The 22,253-nt window shown below is 37.4% G+C and overlaps 1 non-coding gene across 1 annotated transcript; it reads left to right on the top strand.

Annotated features, from left to right (window-relative positions):
- Positions 1-16,838: 16,838 nt before the first annotated feature.
- Positions 16,839-17,044, top strand: LOC111823674. Its single transcript, XR_002826745.1, has one exon. It is a non-coding gene; the product is annotated as a small nucleolar RNA SNORA73 family (small nucleolar RNA).
- Positions 17,045-22,253: the final 5,209 nt, after the last annotated feature.

The following is a 22,253-nucleotide window of genomic DNA, read 5'->3' as shown; positions in this document are numbered from 1 at the left end:
TAAGATATCTGGGGTTAGGGTTCAGTGAGTAATAATAGAAACATAACATTTACATGTTACATGGCTGCTATTGATTGAATTTTAAGAGAAAGTTCATTCATCCCAACATATCCTGTGGGGGAGGAGCTGCTTGGTAGATTGGTCTTTCTGTGGAGGAAAGAATTGACTCACAGAAAGTCAGTTCCAGAGAGTGTAAGTGGAAAAGGTGCAATTGTAAGATGCATGCAGACTGTATTTACTAGTATTTTCAATGATTTTTCTGGTGACAGCCTGAATGAGGGCCTCCTGAGAAGTATCAGATTTTACCTGTTTTATGAGAAGTTTTTAAATAACAATAATAAATATTTCTTATTTCTATTGATCACCGGTTTCCTTATAATAATCTCTCCACCAAATAAATAAAACCAAGGTAACATTATATTCAGTTGTCTATTGATTATAATTATTTAGATGGCCCTTCAGGGAAAATATTAGGTAACAGTTGTTCAAAATTGGGAACCTGATTAGCAATGTTTGTTCAGTATAGTTGTGAGTGAATGCAGTCTTTTGTGACACATACTCTATGCCAGCCTACATAGAGGTCACCCTTTTTCTTCCTTCCTTCCTTCCTCCTCGTATTTCTACCTTATATCTGTCTTTGTTAAGTTTTTATTATATATGGGCCTTTCTCTGCCAATGCAGATAGAAAAAAATTAAACTCAAACCCTATCTTCAAAATAATGACAATTCATGGAAGTAAATAAATAATTTTAACACAGTTCAAGAAATTTTGATAGAGACATAAAATATTCTCTGAGGATGAAAAAATAATTCAAACTATCTTAGGAGAGAGATGGATATTGTCTCCCTACCAAAACCCCCCACCAAAACAAAACATTAAAAAGTCACACCACAAAAACCCACATACAATAAACAAACAAACAAACAAACAAATAAACAAAAACCCCAGGCTTTTTGGTGGAAGTGATCAAATAGTTCACTAAGGTTGAGAAAATATGGCTTCTCAGGAAAGAATGGCATTTCTCTATAGGGAATCATGTAGATTTTCAAGGAAAGTACAAATAAGTGCTATCTAATATGGTAACCAATAAAGACATGTGGCTATTTATATTTAAATGACGACATTAAATAAAATTAAGTTTCACTCTCTCTGTTAAGCCACATTCCAAGTGCCGAATAGCTATATGTTGTTAGAGGCTATCATGTTAGACAATAGATATAGAGCGTTTCTGACATCACAGAAAATTCTGTCAGATAGCGCTGGTCTAAATTTTAATAACAGTGGTAGGGGAAGAGGGCATATTTTTTGAGGAATGGCTCATAATTCAGATTTCTTTGTGAAAAATTTAAATACATTATAATAAGTAAATTAATAGCAGTTATTGATTGCCTACCATGTTTTATATTGCCTATATTTGATGCCCATAGATGTTAGTATCCATTTATGAAACCGGAGACTGAAGTTCAGAGAAGGAAAGTACCTTTTCCAAGGTTACTCAGCTAATGAATGAGTTGAAGCAGAAGACTGATCCCCAGAGAGAATTAATATTTAAGAAGTTTGAATTGTATATGTTGGACAGTGGGGAATAAATGTTCCAAACAAAAAAGTGCATGCTGAGAGCTGCACTGAGGAAAAGTATTCTTGTGGGTGTGGATTGGTAAATGGCTTGACCTTGGCAAGGTGAATAGTTTTCATCAGATGTCAGTGATTAGATCTCAGAGTATTTTATAGTTTAATAAATTATATATAAAACCCAGCTTAGGAGTATCTTCCTTTGTCTAAGTTATATTGTTAAAAAGAGGTACAGGGAAGAGGGTAGGCATATCAAGAAAATATTGTAGAGGCCCATCCGGCATGGCTCAGTGGTTGAGCGTTGACCCATGAACCAGGAGATCACAGTTTGATTCCCGGTCAGGACACATGCCGAGGTTGCAAGCTCAATCCCCAGTGTAGGGCATGTAGGAGACAGCCAATCATTGATTCTCTCTAACCATTGATGTTTCTATCTCTCACTCCCCCCTCACTTCCTCTCTGAAATGAATAAAAATATATATTTTTAAAAAGATAAAATAAAATATTGTAGATTATTACATAGGAAGTGGTTTTTAAGGTATAAGCAACCCATGTCTCAGAAAATGTAGTCATCCAAAACATTTATGGTTTGTAAAGTTATTCATAAGCTTGTATGTATTTGTACTTATCATATTCACACCCACACACTCACATGCATGCACATATACTCACCCACCTCCCCATTTATATATGGTCTCATAACAATTGCTCATGTTGGAAAGCAGGGATTTTATTTTAACATGTAAATTCAGTAGAACTTTAGTATTCTTAGTTTTATCTTTTTATTAACTCATTCAACAAATATTAATGAAGGCTAACTGTGCTAGGTACTAGGAATGCAATGACAGTTCAGTTTGTGATCTAGTAGAAGATACAGAGAAAAAAATCATGCAATTACAATACTCGATAAGTGCTACAATGACAATTTGTTCCCTTGCTAAAAGCACAAACCTGAATGCTGAGCTGTGAATTACTAAGATAGTGAATGATGATAGCCTATCACATCTCAGTGCAGCTGGATTGTTTTCTCCTTCTCCTCATATGCTTATAAATTCTCCTAAGGTTGTAAAAATGTTTTATTTATGAAATATTGCTGACAGGGGAGAGATAAAACTTTAGTAAATGTTGAAAACTGTGGTTAAAATTTGAAGCTATGCCAGGAAACTCATTACTCTCATCATAAATACAATTTGAGGCAAAGGAGAAAGCCTGAAAATAATCTATTTATAAATTTAGGAGTTCACAAAGGTTTCAGGGTATAAGTATGTATAACTCTAGAGAAATGTCAACTGTAAAAAAGGAAAACAAAAAGTCACTCCTCTGGGTCTTCCAAAAACAAGTTGCACATGAAATCACAGTAGAAATACCATAATGATGATGATGAATTTTATTCTGGAGGGTGTCTAGGCTATTGCCCTAAATATACTACATAAGAAGTTCTTCTCTAGGTCTTGACAGGTATTTGGTTATTTACCCAAAAAAGTGGATATATATCTCTTCTTATATTTGTCACAGAGTTTAGAGGATTTTTTTTCAAAGCAATAAGCAATTAAAGTACATTTCTTAGCAGAAATAATAGCTCCTGCTCTGATTCTGCTGTTCAAATATTATGCAGGATTCTGGTAAATCAGTGCATATTATTAGATCAATTCTTCTAGAGATAACAAGGAGTAACTCTGAAAATATATTTTAAAAAAATAACATATTGAAGTTCTAACACCCAAAACCTTCAAATATGACCTCATTTAGAAATGGGATCTTTACAGAGGTAATCAAGTTAAAATGAGGTCATTAGAGTGGACCATAATCTAATATCACTTATGTCCTTATAAAATGAGAGAATTTAGACCTAGATAGACAGGAACACAGGAAGAACACCATGGGAACATGAAGTCAGAGACTGGGGTGATGCATCTATAAGCCAAAAGAATGCCAGAGATTGTCAGTAAACAACCAGAAGCTAGAGAAGGGATGGGACACATTCTTGGCATCCAGCCGAAAGAACTAATACTGTTGATGCCATGATCTGTGATACATTCAGATGCCAATAGACATATGAAAAAATGTTCGACTTTACTAATCATCAGAGAGAGGCAAACTAAAACTACAATGAGGTATCACCTAGTACCTGCCAGAATGGCTACCATGAAAAAAGTCAAGAAATAACAAGTGTCGGAGAGGATGTAGAGAAAAGGGAATCCTAGTACACTGCTGGTGGGAATGCAGGCTGGTGCAGCCATAGTGGAAAACAGTATGGAGTTTCCTCAAAAAATTAAAAATGGAACTGCCATTTGATCCAATAATCTCACTTCTAGGAATATATCCTAAGACACCCAAAACACCAATCAGAAAGAATGTATGCACCCCTATGTTCATAGAAACATTATTTATAATAGCTAAGATCTGAAAACAGCCCAAGTACCCATCAGTAGATGAGTGGATAATAAAGCTGTGATACAGTTATACCATGGAATACTATGCAGCAGTACAAAAGAAGGAGCTCTTATTTTTTGAGACAACATGGATAGACCTGAAGATTATTATGCTAAGTGAAATAATACAGCCAGAGAAAGACAAGTATTACATGATCTCACTTATATGTGGAATCTAATGAACAAAATAAACAGATGAACATAATAGGTCCAGAGGCATGTATGCATGGACAGACCAACAGATCTCAGAGGGGGGTGAGTCCTGAAAGAGATTAATCAAAGAACATATATGCATATAAATGAATCCCATGGACACAGATAATAATGTGGTAAAGGGTGGGGGTCCAGTGTGGGGTAAGTGGAGGGGGGAAAATGGGAGACATTGTAATACTATCAACAATCAAAAAATCAAAGAGAGGAACTGAAAAATATGGTATCTGAAGTTTAAAAAAATCACTGGATATTAGAATTAAGAAAGGATGGAGATGCCAAAAATTCAGTGAATTTGAAGCTATAAAAAAGTATGCAGCATAATGAACAGAGCAAACTAAATTGAAAAAACACACCCTAATAAATAGAATATTAGGGGCAGGTAGGACACGCTTAAGCTCTAACTTACATGTAAAGAGAGTGCCAGGAAGGGAGGAGAGAGAGAAAATGGGACAGAAGCCATATCTGAAGAAACAGCAGCTGATAATTTCTTATATTTGATGAAAGGCATAAAAGAAGCTCAGTCCATTGTGATAACTACAAAAAACCTAGTTACATCATGTATAAACTGATGATAATAAAATATAAAGAAAACATTTTTAGAACAGCTAGAGAAAGAAATTCACACTTCATACAGGGGAACAATGACGTGAATGATGACTGACTTCTTAACAGAGTCATTGAATGCCATAAGACAATGGGCACCTATCTTTAAGCGACTGAAAGAAAATAATAAAAGCCAACCTAGAATATTTCATTGATAATATTCTTTAAGAATGAAAGCAAATGAATACATTTTCAGATAAAAAAAATCTAAGAGAAGTGGTTGCCATTAGTCCAGCACTAAAAGAAATGTTAAAGGAATTTCTTCAGGTTAAAGGAAAATTATGCTAGATGGAAATAAGTCTTTAGGAAGGGATCAAGAATAATAGAGAAGGTAAAAATATGGCTAAATATGAGAAGCTATTTTTCCTTTTAATTTCTTTAATTTATATATAATTATGTAACAAAATTGACAAAATTATATTGTTGGTTTATATATGTGTAAATACATTCCATAAAAAGCTATAATATATATGATAAAGAGGTTTTGAATAGAACTATATGTTAGAAATTTTCTACTATTTATATAAAATTATACAAAATTGGCTAAGCAGATTGTGAAAATTAAGAATGTGTAATATAATCTCTAGCACAACCATTATGAAATATTGCAAAGAAATATAGCCAACACAAATACATAAGTTAAAATTCTAAAATATACTTAAATAATCCAAAATAAGGTACCAAAGTAAAAACATCGGCAAAACAACAACAAAGAAAGCAGAGAAAATAAATAGAAAATCCTGAGTAAGTCAAATCATATAACAGTGCATTGAGTGGTAGAGGACTGAGCTCTGCAATAAAGTGGTAGAGATTGTCAGAGGGGATAAAAAAGACCTAAATGTTTGCTATTCACAAGAAATAAGTTTAAACACAAAGATATGTTAGGTGAAAGTGAATAGAAGAAAAAGATACACCTTGACAACAGTAAGCTTAAGAAGGCTGAAGTGGCAATATTACTATTTCATACAATAGACTGTTGAAACGGAGTGTATTACCAGAGACCAGGGGAGATATATCACAATGATAAAAGAAAATTCATGCCAGGAAGACATAACAATTGTAAAAGTGTATGCACCTTACAACACAACTTTGAAATGCATGCAGCAAAAAATAGTCAGAATTAAAAGAAAAAATAGAGAATTTCACAATCATTACTGGAGATTTTAACACTCTGTCCTCAGAAGTTGATAGAATAATTATACCACAATAATCAGTGGTCCATATGTTGAAAAAGGACCTTATGACAGGCCATAAAAAGTTACAATACATTTTTCAAAATATTGAAAACACAATGCCACTAAATAATTTACCATCAATAACAATTAGATGTTCAGCCCTCTCCCCACCACAGATATTGGCAATTTAACCAATGCTCTTGTCAATACTTTATGGATTATTGAAGAAATCACAAGGGAAATTAGAAAATAGTTTGAACTGAATGGTACTAAAAACACAATCCATCAAGTTCTGTGACATGTAGCTAATCAGGTTTTAGAGGGAATTTTAAACCTTAAATGCTTATGTTAGAAATTTAGAGAGAAATCTATAGTTTTAAATGCTCTTATGACAAAGTAAAGATCTGAAATAAATGACCGAAAGTTCCATCCTAAGGAGCTAGAAACAACATACATCAATGGCAAAGTATATTCAAAATGGGTAGGAAGAAGAAAATAAAAAAATGAACAAAAATCAATGAAATATAAAACAAAACTCTAGATAAAATTAACAAAGTTGAGTCTTCTGCATTAGCCTTCCATTGTTAGCATTTAGCCGCACAATCCTGCTCCCTTTCCAGGCTTCCCGAGTCTGTGTATACAAGGGAGAACTTAGAATTGGTGCTGAGTACAAACAGATACATGTATGCAAACAGCAGCCACTTTAGCCGCAAACTCCTCTGGTACAAAATCCAGCACCACAGGGCCTCTGGTTTGGTAATTTACAATGTCTTTAGCCTCTAGTCACAGTGCATTGTTAGGCACATAGAAATGACAGACTACCTAGTGAATGGTAAAATAATAATAGGTAGGGTTGTTCACCTCACATTCTCCTATTGGGTATGTCATCCTGGGTGAAAGGAACAAGACAAAGTCACAGCCGGATGAACTGTGGTGTGTGTGTGTGTGTGTGTGTGTGTGTGTGTGTGTGTGTGACTTTAACAGATTGTGGGTTTCAGTCTTTGATCTTCATTTCTCTCCTAAAGTTCTTTGACTTAACATTGGTTGATATAATTCAACAGGAGATGTGACATTTCTATTATTACCAAGAAATGTTGAGTGGAAAGATATTCTGGGAAATAGACTCTCCATAGGTGATCAAAATTTCATGAACCCAAAATGTCCAAGTCACTAATTATAAAAAAGTGTATAATTTGATTCTAATAAATGACTTTGTAATTGGAAAATACTGACTGTAGCAAGTTTCAGACAGTAACATCTTTCTACTTTTTCAGATGATGTATCCATGGAACAGTCATTTGTAACAACTTTCTTTATGACTTTCATTTTCCAGAAAGCTACTCACCACAAAGTGATAGGTTTCTGTTTCATCGAGGAAAATTTTTAATTATAATAAGACGTGTTCTATTGTATAAGTTGGAGACATTTAGAGAAAGCAAAGTGACATGTGATTTCAGACTTAAGAACACTTAATATTGGATCTAGTCTCTCAAAACATCTTTAAGCGTATAATATGGTATAGTTAATTGTAGGTACAATGCTGTATAGAAGATCTCTAGAACTTATGCAACTTGCATGCATAATTGAGATTTTTGCCTGTTGATTAGCAAGTCCTCATTTCCTCCCTCCCCCCATCCCTGACATTGGTCTTGGCAATGATTTCATTGCATACGACACCATAAGCACAGGTAACAAAAGCAAAAATAGACAAGTGTGACTACTTCACACTACAAAGCTTCTGCACAGCATAGAAAACAATTAACAGAGTAAAAAGGCATCCTATGGGATGGGAGAAAATATTTACAAACTATGTATTAGGTAAGGGATTAATTTCCAAAATATATGAGAAATGATTACAACTCATTAGCAACAAACAAACAAAAGCAAAAAAACTAATAACATCTATAATAATAAAAGAATAATATGCAAATTGACCAAACAGCAGAACGACCATCTGGACACTATTCCGGATGACCTTCTGGATGAAACCTGGGCTGTGAGGGTGGAGACAGCTGGGGCTGCGAAGGCCTACTCTTGCACCAATTTCATGCATCAGGCCTCTAGTAAATATATAATGGTTATACATTTGATACTTGAATATACATTTATTCAAAGAAGACACACAAATGGGCAACAGGTATATAGAATGATGCTCAATGTTTCTAATCATCAGGAAAATGCAAATCAAAGCCACAATGATATATTACCTCACACCAATCTGATATACAGATAGGTAGATAGATATTCAAAAATACAGCTATTGATGAGGATTTGGAGAAATTGATATCCTTGTACATTTTACGTGGAAAAGTGAAATGGTTTCCTCCTAGTGGAAAACAATCAGGAGGTTCCTGAAAAGTTAAAAATAGAACTAGCAGATTATTCAGACTTTTTAAAAATAAACTTTTTGTTTTGAGATAATTATTGGTTCACATGCAGTTTTATTAAAAAATACATAGAGTTCTTATGTTCCCTTTACTTAATTTCTCCTAATGGTAACAACTTGCGAAATTATCACAACCAGTATATTGGCATTTATATGATCAAGAAACAGAATATTTTCATCATTATAAGAATTGCTCATATTGCTTTTTAATAGCCATACTTATTTATCTCCAGCCCCCATCTCTTTAAACACTGGTAACCACTGTTTATAATTTACATAATTTTGTCACTTCAAGAATTATATAAAGTAATGCAGTATGTAACCATTTGGGATTGGCTTTTTTTCACTTAGCATAATTCACTGGAAATTCTTCCAGGGTATGTCTATCCATAGTTCATTTCAATTTATTGCAGAGTAGTAGTCCATAAACGATGGCTTGTTTAACCATTTCATTCACTCATTGAAGGATATCTGAGTTTCCAGTAGTGTCATTTATCCAAAGAAGACATACAAATGGCCAACATATATATGGAAAGATGCTCAATTTTATATAGTATCCTATCTAATAATAGAGAAACATGGTAATTAGCCATACCTCTGCTACCCTTCCCATTGGCTAATCAGGGCGATATGCAAATTAACTGCCAACCAAGATGGCAGCCAGCAGCCAGGAAGCTTGAAGCTAACAGGAGGCTTGCTTGCTTCAGTGACAGAGGAAGCCAATGTTCCCCGCCTGCTTTGCCGGCCTCTGAGCTTGCAGTTTGAAACATTGTTACAAATATAGAAGCTAAACAAAACCCCAGAAACCTAATTTCAGGCAGCCGGGATCTCAGAGCTGGAGTTGAAACAGTGTTTCGATTATAAAACCCAAACAAACCAGATACCTGCTTTCAGCAGCCAAGGCCTCAGAGCTGGAGCCAAGCCTCAGAGCTAAAGCTGGCCCAGAATAAAAAAAAAAGAAAAAAAGGAAAGGTTGGGAGCTTTAGTCACCCGCCAGACTGAAAATGGCCCTCAGCCCCTCACCCAGACTGGCCAGGCACCCCAGTGGGGACCCCCACCCTGATGCAGGACACCCTTCAGGGGAAACCAGCCGGCCCCCACCCGTGCACCAGGCCTCTATCCTATATAGTAAAAGGGTAATATGCCTCCCAGCACTGGGATCAGCAGAGCTGCGAGGCCTCCCGGCACCGGGATCAGCGTGACAGGGGGCAGCGACCAAACCCCCTGATCGCCCTGCGGCTCTGTGTGTGACAGGGGGCAGGGCCACAACCTCTCTATCCGCCCTGCTCTGTTCATGACAGGGGAAGGTGCCCCAACCCCCAGATCAGCCCTGCTTTGTGCTTGATAGGGGGGAGCTCCCCAACCCCCCGATCGCACTGCGGCTCTGTGTGTGACAGGGTGCAGCGCCCTAACCCCCTGATCGGCCCTGCTCTGTGTGTGACAGGGTGTGGCGCCCCAACCCCCCGGATGGGCCCTGCTCTGTGTGTGACAGGGTAGAGCCATAACCTCCCCATCGGCCTTGCCCTGAGTGTGACAGTTGCGGTGCCCCAACCCCCTGATTTACCCTGCTCTGTGGGTGATAGAGGGTGGCACCCCAACCCCCTGATCCGCCCTGCTCTGTGTGTGACAGGGGGCGGTGCCCCAACTCCCCTATTGGCCCTACTCTGTGAGTGACAGGGGAAATCTCCTCAACCCCCTGATCGGCCCTGCTCTGTGCATGACAGAGGGGAGCTCCCCAACCCCTTGATGGGCCCTGCTCTGTGTGTGACAGGGGGCAGCGCCCCAACCCCCTGATGGGCCCTGCTCTGTGCGTGACAGGGGGTGGCGCCGCAACTTCCCCATGGACCCTGCCTTGAGTGTGACAGAGGGTAGTTCCCCAACCCCCCAATCGGCTCTACCCTGAGCGTGACTGAGGGTGGCATCGCAACCTCCCGATCTGCCCTGCTCTGTGCATGACAGGGGGCGGCGCCCCAACTCCCCAATCGGCCCTGCTCTGAGCCTGACCAGGGGCTGCACCTAGGGATTGGGCCTGCCCTCTGCCACCGAGGAGTAGGCCTAAGCCAGCAGGTCATTATCTCCTGAGGGGTCCCAGACTGTGAGAGGGCACAGGCTGAGCTGAGGGCCCCCCTCCCCCCTGAGTGCACAAATTTTTGTGCACCAGGCCTCTAGTATTTTATAAATGACACTACTATAAAGGTTTCTGCACAGATTTTGTGGGAGAAGATTGTTCTTTTTTTATATACTACATTAAACATTTTTTATTTTTCAATTATAGTTGATATACAATATTAGTTTTGGGTGTACAACCTCACGATTAGATATTTATATAATCTATGAAGTGATCACCCCAAAGAATCTATTACCCATCTGATACCATGTAAGTTATTACAATAATATTAACTATATTCCTCTGCTGTCCTTTACATTCCTCACTATTATGTAACTACCTATTTGAACTTCAAAATCCCTTCACCTTTTCTAATTGGCAGCTTTCAAAATGTCCTCTGTATTTATGAATCTGTTGTCTGTTCTGCTTGTTTGTTTATGTTGTTTTTTAGACTCACATATAAGTGAAATCATCTGATATTTGTCTTTCTCTATATGATATATTTCACTTCACATAACATCCTCCAAGTTCATCCATGCTGTTGCAGATGACAATATTTCATTCTTTTTTTATGGCCAAATCATATTCTTTATGAGTTCATCTATTGATGGACACTTAGATTGCTTCCATATCTTGACTATTAGAAATAATGCTATAATGAACATATGAATATATTTATCTTTTCAATTTAGTGTTTTGGGTTTCTTCGGATAAATACCCCAAAGTTACTAGGTTCTTCTTTGTCTCTTGTTATAGCTTTTGTTTTTAAAGTCTATTTGGTTTGGTATAAGTGTTACTACCCCAGCTTTTTGTTTTCTTTTTTTTCCATTTTCATGAAATATCTCTTTCCATCCTTTTACTTTCAGTCTGTGTGTGTCTTTCAATATGAAGTGTGTTTCTTGTAGACTGCATATGTAAGGATCTTATTTTGTTATCTATCTTGCCACTGTATGTCCTTTGATTGGAGCATTTAATCTATTTATATTTAAAGTAATTGCTGATAGATATGTATATATTTCCCTTTTATTATTTACTAGAGGCCCAATGCATGAAATTTGTTTAAGAGTAGGCCTTTGCAGCCCTGGCTGCCTCAGCCCTTGCAGCCCTGGCTTCATCCAGAAGGTCATCTGGACGGTTGTTCCTCTGTTCAGCCATTCAGTCGATTTGCATATATGCTTCTATTATTATAGTATTTTATCTGTTCTTTGATTCTAAATGATAGTTTTGCTGGGTAAAGTAATCTTGGTTGTAGGTCCTTGTTTTTCATCACATTGAATACTTCTTGCTAATTCTTTCTGGCCTGAAATGCTCATGTTGAGAAATCACCTGGCAGTCTTATGGGAGCTTTCTTGTGGGTAACTAACTGTCTTTGGCTGCTTTTAAGATTCTCTCTTTGTCTTTATCCTGTGGCTTTTTAATTATGAGGTTTTTTGGTGTGAGCCTCTTTGGGTTCATCTTTTTTGGGACTCTCTGTGCTTCCTGGACTTCTATGTTTATTTCCTTAGGTTAGGAAGTTTTTCATCATTATTTTTTCAAATTGGTTCTTGACTTCTTGCTCTCTCTCTTCTTCTGGCTCCCCCATCTTGCATATGCCAGTCATTTGAATTTGTCCCAGAGTTCTTTAAATGTTCTTTTTTCTTTTGGCTGTTCTGAATGAATGTTGTATGCTTCCTTATCTTCGAAGTTGGTCCTCTGCTTCATCTATTCTACTGTTGATTCCCTGTCATCTATTCTTCATTTCAGTTAGGGTATTCTTTATTTCTAGATAACTTTTTATGGTTTCTATGTCCTTTTCTATGCTGTTGAAATCCTCATTAAGTTCATTGAACAGCCTTATAACCATTGTTTTGAACCCTATCTGGTAGTTTGCTTGCCTTCATTTTATTTAGTGCTTTTTCTGGAGACTTTTTCTATTCTTTCATTTGGGACCTGTTTCTTTGTCTCCTCACTTTGGCCATTTCTCTATATTTATATCGATGTATTAGGTAGACCTACTGTGTCTCCTGGGCCGGTTGAGTGGCCTTTAGTAGTCAGTGCTCTGTAGGGCCCGGTTGGGCAGCCTTCCCAGGCACCTGAGTCTGGCACTCTGGATGCACCCTCTGTGTGTACTGTGTGCACTCCCCTAATGTAGTTGAGTCTTGATTGCTGTTGGCATGTCAGTGAGAGGGACTGACCCCCAGGCTAATCGGCTATGAGGACTGTCTGCAGCTATGTACTTGGTATAAGGCTATAACTGTACTATGTATAAGGGAGAGACCTACTTCTTGTATGCTATATCAAGACCCTGAATATCATCATCTATAGTCACATGTGTGGTGGTCATGTATCATTGCACATAAAATATCCTTGTTGAGTAAATGATAAGCACTTGAATTCTGTACCTTCCTTTTAGCAAAATATTAAGACAGAAGAAAAGGAAACAGATAGTATTGAGCAATTATTAAATGTCATACTTATTACACACTTTATCTCATTAATATTTTTCAGCAATCTCACAGAATTTTACAGTTGCAGAGGTAGGAGGTTAAGTTTCCAAAATTCACACATTTTTAATAGTAGATTTGAACTTAAATTCTAGGTAATGCTGAAGTCTACATTCTTTTTACCATGACATGATGCCTATTGCTTTTCAAATAAACAAATTCAGAGATCCTAAGACACAATCTCTTTGTACACATATAGTATTGTAGAACCTGTTTATTGGACAGTTTGATTTTTGGCAAAAATAAAACAATATTTTTCAAGGCAGCAAATGGCTGCCAAATAAGTACTGCACATAAATATTGTTATTGTTACACAAAAGGGGAAGAGAGTGTATTGTTTTCTGTTTTTCCCCTCAGACATATGAAATATGTTGTATACTCAAACCTATAGTGCTAGCTTTTACCTACTTCTCAGAAGAAATTTCCAGATAGTAATTTTTAAATATTATAAAGTAGAGTGGGCATTATGAGTACAATAAATAATGGTTAATTCAATACCCACAAAGAGGAAGAGATGCAAAGATTTGTTCTATTGCTTTTAAAAACTATATACCTACATGGAGGACAAAACTAAGGTTTTAGTAGAAAAGCTGACAGGGAAAAAAAAAGAAATTACTCAAAAGCAAATTGAGGACATAGAACCAAAGTTGCTTTATGTAGTAATTAGAGGTTGTATATAGAAAAGACTATTTCACAGAGATAAGGAAATGGCATTAGTGTTTTCTGATTTAGAGTCATCAAAATCTATTTAGTTTTTATGTCCAGATAAAGTTTCTGACCTTACGAGAGACTTCAAAGACAGATAAGTGGGTAGATAAAGCACCCCGATGGAATTTAATTAAAGCTATAATGAACACTGGTTTTGTGTTATCTAGATGAATTTTCAATCTTAGCAATACCTGTAATGTTAGTAGATTTCACTATAGTCAAGTTAATGCATTTGGCTGTAAGATATTTGCTGATAGTGTGTGTGTGCAAGGAAAAAAGAAACATTTGGGGCTGTTTAGAAGTGAAGGCCGTTACATTCTTTGAGACCATAATGGTGGACAATAAACTATAGATAAGGTTGACAGAGTTATAAAGGTTAAAAAATCATAAAATAGTAGCATTTTCATAATAGCTATAATTTCATATGTGCTTATTATTTGCCAGAGATATTATATTCATGAACTCAGCCTTTATAATAATCCTATGAAGTAGGTAGAGACTTTTATTAACTTCATTTTATAAATAGAGAAACTGAGGTCTAGAACCATAACAAGCTTATCTAACTTCACTGAACTGGTAAGTGGCAATACTGAGATTCTAATCCCAGATTGGGTAATTTGGTAATATGAGTGCCTCACTCCTCTGCTCTCCTGATCTTAAATTCTATGTTTGTGTCATCTAGTTCCATCTGGTGGGCAGCAGTGGAACAGAGGGTAGAACACTGGACATAGAGTCATAAGACCTTTATTTAAGTTCCAGTTTTACTACTTACCAGTTATGTAATCATCAGCTGGATTGGACTGTGTGTCCAGGATAGTTCAAACATATCCCTGGTGGTGGATGCTGACTCTTAGCTGGGAGCTCAACTGAAGCTTAGTCATGTGCTTTTGACTTCAAAAACTGTAATTTGTTCCTAAATGTCAATTCCCTCTGTCCTGCGTGTTGAAATTCTATTTATTCCTTAAAACCTCTGTCCTAAGCCTTCATTTTGGAACCCTCATATTGACTTGCTTTCACTATCCTTGGACTCCTGGAATAAGGTGTTCATCTCTCAGTCAGAGCTTTCATTCTCTGACATTGTCGGCATTGAATTAGAGGTCAGTCAACCCCAATAGGCTGCAATCTCAAGTGTTGCGATCAAAGGTGTGTTTTTTTTTTGTCCTTAGAGACTAGACATTGTCTCCATAGTAGGCCTCTAATAAATGCTGATGAATGAATGCTATTCTGTCAGCTTTCCACTGTAGCATTTTAAATGGCCCAGAGCTTATTTGTACAGCAGTTACCTTACCTATTCTAGTAAAATCACTGACTGACGTCAGAGGGTGAGTCGTAACACTATTAAATTGCCTCAATAAAGCAGGCTAAAACCTTGTAAGTCTCTGTATTTTACTACACCCCCCCAGTATGTGACATATTGACAATGCCATTTAATTTGCTTGCATAAAGCTATGAAGTCTTAAGAATTATTCTGAATGCACATTATTTCCTTTTATCAGAGAGATGCAGCTGTATGATAAGATAAGGCAGTGAGGAATTTGCTATATCTAATATCAAATGCAAGTTGTGAGGATTATTATACCCCCTGATTAAGTGTTTTAGAGGCAATAATGTTTTTCTTTAAACCCCCGCCCCCAATTTTTACTTAAATATACATGTATAATTGATTCTTACAAAACCATTTATTGGGCACCTGCTGATGCACTAAATCCTGAGGATAGAGAAAATAAAATAACACCAATTATTTAAAAACACACACTCTGATGGTGATTAATGACCAAATACATACATTCTTTAAAAAACAGGAGATAAATGAAATGAATGGAAGTAGCTAGTACAAATGGAATTAATGACACAAAGAAGAAAGTGACTCTGTTTGAATGTTTAATACTTCAAAGAGGATGAAATAGTTGAGCTGCATTTTGAAAAACAAGTAGCAAAAATACCTAGAAAGAATGCGGTTGGAGAGGGAACAGAGCATTCCAGTCAGACTGGGCAGCAAGGGGAGATGCAGTCAGAGAAACCTGCCCAGGGCACCACATCTTCCACTCGGGGAGCCATGGGAAGTTTGGGAGAAGGAGAGTGTCCTGATCAGAGGGTGATTTCCAAAGGCAAACACACATATATATATATATATATATATATATATATATATATATATATATATATATATACATATATATGGAAAACCTATTACAGGGAAGAAAAAACAGAGGAAGAGACACCAACTAGGAGGTTATTGAAATATTTTAGGCTGATGGGAATGGGGAATGTAAATTCCGGCAGGGGCTGTGGGAATAGTGAAGTAGGCTTAGGTAACAGAAACATAGCAAAGTGAAATCTATGGGATTTGATACTATACTGTAGAGTGTTGTCACCAGACGCAGTGGTAGAAAAAGCACACTCTGTGTTCAGCTATGAGTTTTGGTACCTGGGGAGATGGTGATGGTGTTAGTATAGACTCAGTGGGATGAACAGGGAGGACGCAAAAGTCCCTTTTAGAAAATACATTTGGAATACACATTGGTAGGCATGATTCTACTGCTGCCAGGGGTGTTCCACAGCCTCCCTGTGTGGCCAAGGCTTCCCACCTCTTGCATGTAAGCAGGCACCACCTTTGGAAAGGGTCCATGGATTTTAGGTAAACCCAGATGTTATGCCATTAGAGGCATATTGCAATAGGAATTCTCATTTTATCTTTAATTGACGCACAATGGCAGCAAACAACATAATTTGGATTCTGGTAGTGAAGCCAAGCTAGTACTGATTGAGACAATAGTTTGCGATCTCTATCTGGACACACAGCCTTTACCCATACAAATGAGCACAAACCTGCAGGCAATCTTTAGTGACTAATAATACCTCCTTTCAGATTCAGAGTAGAGTTTGTTTGCTTGTTCATTGTTGTTGTTGTTGTTGTTTTTTCTTTCTGATTTTGGCATATTATGTAGTATCACAATGCTCATTCCAGATGCAGGGGAATCAAAAGCTTAGTGAATCATTTAGAAAATATACATACAGACTTACAAAATAAATCCAAACAGATAAACAAAACAATGAGATACATATACAGAAATTTGAAGAAAATGTTTTTTTTCCTAAACTAGAATGAACTGAATATAGTCCTCCCTTATATTAGCTATTGAAAACAAAATAACATCCCAACGTGGATACCCCCGGGAGGTCACTCTCTCTGGGGCTCTGTCCAAGAGGCATAGGGGAGCATAGGGCTCTGCCCCATGATGTACAGTCCCTTTCCACAACGTTGGACAGAAAGCCGGGCCTTGAGTCAGTGCCTGCATATTCCTACAACTTCTCAGGGTCCTGTGGACCATGACTGAGGAGATAAACCATGTAGGAAACATATAGTAAAAAAAAAAAAACAATAAAAAAGAAAAAAACACACACACAAAAAAAATAACGACAGCAGCAGACAAAACTAAAACAAAGAAACCAACCCTATTGTGATACTTCCCAGTATTATAATAACATAAGGCATATGTATTATTTGTTGAGTCTGATACTAGCCATTATAATTAAAAATATATAAAAGCATCCTCATGTCACATTAGGATCAAGCTGTTGCTTTTCTCCGTGGTTACCATCTGGAGTCATTGGTAACTTTCCCTGCAGATGCAGCTTATCTGGCTCTTGAACTGATCCTCATCAAGGTAGAAGTTAGCCTTATATTTTCTCAGCAGCCTCAGGCTCTTCTTATGGTAAAATATGTAATTATAATATTGCCCAGATTTCTGATAACATGAGTTCCAAGACATAAGATCAGAGCGACAAGGAAAGTTGGCTTTCCTAAACTACTGAAAACACTGCCCCCTACCTCCTCTTAGGCCCCTTCCCTTGCAAATTACCTTCTGCCTTAGTTTCTCTGCTTAGCACTCTTCAGGAGTGTTCCCTACCTTCCCCGCTCAAGCATGACTATATCTGTGGAAACCAGAGCTGGGTCCCTAAAGCTGCCTGTGCTTCACTTCTAAAATAGCTGTGGCTTTCTCCCCATGATCTACTTTGTACCTCTTCTCATGTGACTTTGGGTCATTACTGCTATTGTTTGCTGTCCTACTTGGAATGATGACTCCATTTCAGTTACCCTTGGAAGTGATGACTGTCTCCTGACTGTACATTGCTTCTGAGGACAGTACTCTGTCCTAGACAATGATTGTCTAGGAATCAGGGCTAATGAGCCTCCCTGATTCCAAAGGAGGATAAGCCATACAGGGTCCTTTCCTCTGAGCCCCAGAGTCTGATAGGAGGAAGGGCACACAATAAGTATAGAACCACAGTTGTTTAATGATTCACCTTACTAAGTATGGATAAGAGGTTTTCCTACAGAACCTAGGACACTGGACGTGTTGCAAGAAGAAAAATAGAGCTGTGAAAAGATAAGGATACCTTTGGGCCCCAATGGGTCCATTGCTCAGAAAAGAAAATACATTTTGAGAACAGATAAAGGACAGGACTCGCTTTGCTTTGATTTGGTTGCTTCTCTGAACCCTGACCTTCTCTGGGAATTTGCCTCAGGAATGCTGACCATTCTTAGGTGTCAGGAACATCATAGAATATTAACATCATAGAAAATTAACTATCTTGTTATGGACTTCAAGATCCTGGAAGGAGACACACAGACCACTGATCCTGCAGCTGCTTATCCTGCCCCCCTCGTCCTTCCCCTCTTGCATGTAGCCTTTCTTCCTTATCCATATATAATCAGCGGGCTGGTAGGGAGGTTAGAGAAGAATTTACAGGATGACCTGCTGCCTCTCCATACTGCCAGCACTATTAGAATAAACATTCATATATGATTCAACCTTGTCTCTGCTTAATTTGTCTCAAGTGGTGACAGGTGGCCCAGACCTATTTGGTGTCAACTTTCAATTCTAGGATGCCTGCCTTCCTCTGGAGGTCTCCCTCTTCCAGAACCATGGACCCTGCTCTTAAATCACTTCCCCTTTCTTCCAAGTTCATGTTATGAATCTCCACTGTCCTATAAAGAAGTCAGTGTTACCTATTTCACTTCCATTATCAATACTGAAGTATCAGAATCTCAGAACTTCAGAATGAGAAAGACCTTTAAACAACATTGCTACTCAAAATCAATTCAAAGTATAAATCCTAACTGCATCAACTCTACCAAGTGTCCATCACCCACCATGTAAGTACTTCCATTATTAGGAAACTCATTACTTACAATTCGGAAAGTTGTTTTTGTTTGTTTGTTTGCTTTTGTTTTGTTTTTTCATATTGAGTTCAAATCTGCCTCCCTGATAGTAACATTTTCTCTTCTTTTTTTCTTCTTCTTCTTTTTTTTGGGTACTATTTATTAGTTTATTTTAAAAACTCCTTTCTACCTAGCTTCCCATTTCTTTTTGTTTATTATGTTTCCTTCTAGAAATCACTCTTGATTGCCTATTGAATTTCCTATTTTTATGTATCACTTTAATAATTATGTGAGCCATTCTCAGGGGAGTAGGAAAAAATCACCAAAAGCTATGTTTTAAACATTTAATATACAAAGCCATCTGTTATACCCAGAAGAGATAGAATTGATGAACAGGACATGGGGTATTATTGTTTCATAAATGAATCTCAAAAGAATAGATTTCCAATGAGCAAATCACTTTTTCTGCTGGGACCTAGTAAGTTTGTATTGCCATGACTATGAGAGCATAGGGATATGTTAGGTAGTCCTTGAACTTGCCAATTAAAATCTAACTCAAATGGTTGACTTTATAGAAAAGCAAAAGGAAGGATAACATTAATAGAATCTTAAAACTCTAGGAGTTATTTGGGTTTGAGTTTAATTAATGTATACATAAGCTTTAAAAATGAATCTTGTTCTCTGTTCTTCAGTACTTATCCTGGTGAGGAGCTCAATCTCACATATGTAGGCAGATTCACTGATGAATAACTCTGATTATACTGACGATTTTCTTTTGTTGAAATATCATAGGGCTCTCTGTACTGTCCATCTTTTAGATATATTTATTTATACTAAGTCATTATTCCATCTATTCATACATTATGTGTCTTTTTCTCTGAAAATGTATATATTAAGGGCCTTTGCAAAGCCTTGTCCTAAACCCTAAGGATGCAATCATGAACAAAGTAGCACTATTTTATGCTTTGATAAGGCTTAGATTAATGGGCTAAAGTCAAAGTAATTGGAAAAAAAATCACATAATAAGGACAAATTTTTGTTTCATTAAAAAATAACATTTTAAATTGTAATAGTGCTATGAAGCAAAACTACAGAGGTTTTATTAGATCATGTAATAGTGCACTCTGACCAATTCTGATAGTAGTACTAATCATAGAGGTATTGGTGGTAGACATGATACTTCCTGATGAAGTTATATTTATTTATTTATTTTAATCAATTAATTAATTAATTTCTTTATTGATTAAGTTATTACATATGTGTCCTTATCCCCTCATTGCCCTTCCACCACCCACTCATGCCCTCACCACCCTGGTGTCTGTGTCCATTGGTTAGGCTTATATGCATGCATACAAGTCCTTTGGTTGATCTCTCCACGTTACCCCCACCCTCCCCTACCTTCCCTTTGAGGTTTGACAGTGACGGTCTGATCGATGCTTCTCTGTCTCTGATTTCATTCATCAGTTTATGTTGTTCATTATATTCCACAAATGAGTGAGATCATGTGATATTTATCTTTCACTGACTGGATTATTTCGCTTAGCATAATGCTCTCCAGTTCCATCCATACTATTGCAAATGGTAATAATTCCCTTCTTTTTTACTGCAGCATAGTGTTCCATTGTGTAGATGTACCACAGCTGATGAAGTGATATTTAAATTGAGGTCTGAAGATCGGTTAATGGAGGGAAAGAGAAGTCCTTGTCTCCCATGGTTACTAGTGGGAGTGGAATTCTTGTGATAGCCCAAGAAAAATAGTCTTCTGAGACTTGCACAGGACAATGAGTAATTTTTATTTCTGTGGAATTAAAACCCGGAGTTTTCAAAGTCCAAATTACCTTTGTACAGTCATAGAAAAAATGTAGCTGGGGTTTCAGCAGAGCTAAAATCAGAGTCTGTCCAGGGTTTCCTTTCCATGTTGGAGCAGAGTCCAGACCAGCATCAGGCTAGCTTGCTTTGTGTTTCCCACTGCAGCCCATCAGTCCATTGTATGTGGGGTCCAGGGCCACATTGCTAAGGAGGGAACATGGGCAAATTAAAGGAAGCCAAGAGTCAAGAGCAACAAGAGCAACAAGGGTGATGAGCCAAGAATGCCAAGAGAGAGAATGCCTTTGTTTAGGAGATTATGTATTCCCAAATGTTCACATGCTTGTAGTTGCCATGCCCATTCTGGCCAAATATCTTTATTCCCAGTTGTGACTGACAGGAAAGTACCTTCCCTATGTCATCCCAACTGTACTGGGCATGCATCTATCTTCCCTTTTTTTGATCTTTCTCCCCAGTGTTTTGCAGGGACTAGGCCAGTGGTCCCCTGGGTGTGCAAAGTTGCAACTTCCTGGTGAAGCTGCCCAAAAAACGTGTCTATAATGTCTGGCTTCCCCCTTTACCCCTTTCCTTTTATTAATAACTCACTAATTACAATGGTATCAGAACGAGTTGTTAATTTTGCAGGAATTTGCAGTAGAAACAAAGAAGAACCATTCTGGACAGGGAATTAACAGTGAAAAGGGTTTTAATTGGGTGAGAGCAAGATTAGGACTATTTTAATCACCTTTTCCCACAACAGTGCACTGCTACTCTCCCTAAATCTCAGTGTATGCTCTTCATGTCCTTCAGCTATTTCTCACATGACATGAGCTCCCGCTTTCTCACCCTCTTCTGTTCCCCTTTGGACATGTCCCACCTTGATTTTGTTTCTTTACACATGTTCCTAGCAACATGAAAGTATAGAAGTCATGTAGGTAGGTGTGTCTGGAGAAAAACCAAGGCCCATGAGTTCCAAAGGAGAATGGAAGAAGTTATAGCTGAAGTTCTACAAAAAATATCAGCTTAACTATAATTTACCAGAACCCTGATGGGCTGGTGAGGCAGGTGCTATCCCCTAAGCTTCTATACCTCCCTATCTCATGTCAATACTAATTAAAAAGGTGAAAAAGAAGCAAAGCTGATGGACTTGGAATCAGGCATCAAGTGACTTTGGCCAATATGAAAAGCATTTTTAATTTAATTTAATTTTATTTATCTTTATTATTGAAAGTATTACAGATGTTTAATGTAGAACAAAAGAGACAGAACAAAAGAGCTTTTATCTATTTCTACAAGCTCTACATTATAACAGCATCTATTTGTACTTCATCTCCTTTCTCTCAATCTAAAGTTCGTTGGGGTCTATTTCTCTTCATAAATAGTTCTCACTCTAGACTGGAAAATGTCACCATTGGCGATGGATTACCCCAGGTGGATGGAGTGCCAAATGGTTCTCAAAGAGTTCCTGAGGCTTCAAGCCTAAAGGATAAAAGGCAATAATAGCTAAAGGGGAGAGAACTGATTCTATAAATAAATTTGACTGGCATTAAGTATTTAATTTGGCAGTTGGATTCATGAGGGCAGTACATTAAATTCATAA

This window comes from Myotis lucifugus, unplaced genomic scaffold, assembly GCF_000147115.1.
Source record: "Myotis lucifugus unplaced genomic scaffold, Myoluc2.0 scaffold_609, whole genome shotgun sequence".
NCBI classification, from domain to species: Eukaryota; Metazoa; Chordata; class Mammalia; order Chiroptera; family Vespertilionidae; genus Myotis; species Myotis lucifugus.
The sequence above is the reverse complement of the archived record's forward strand: the minus strand, read 5'-3'. Positions and strand labels throughout refer to the sequence as shown.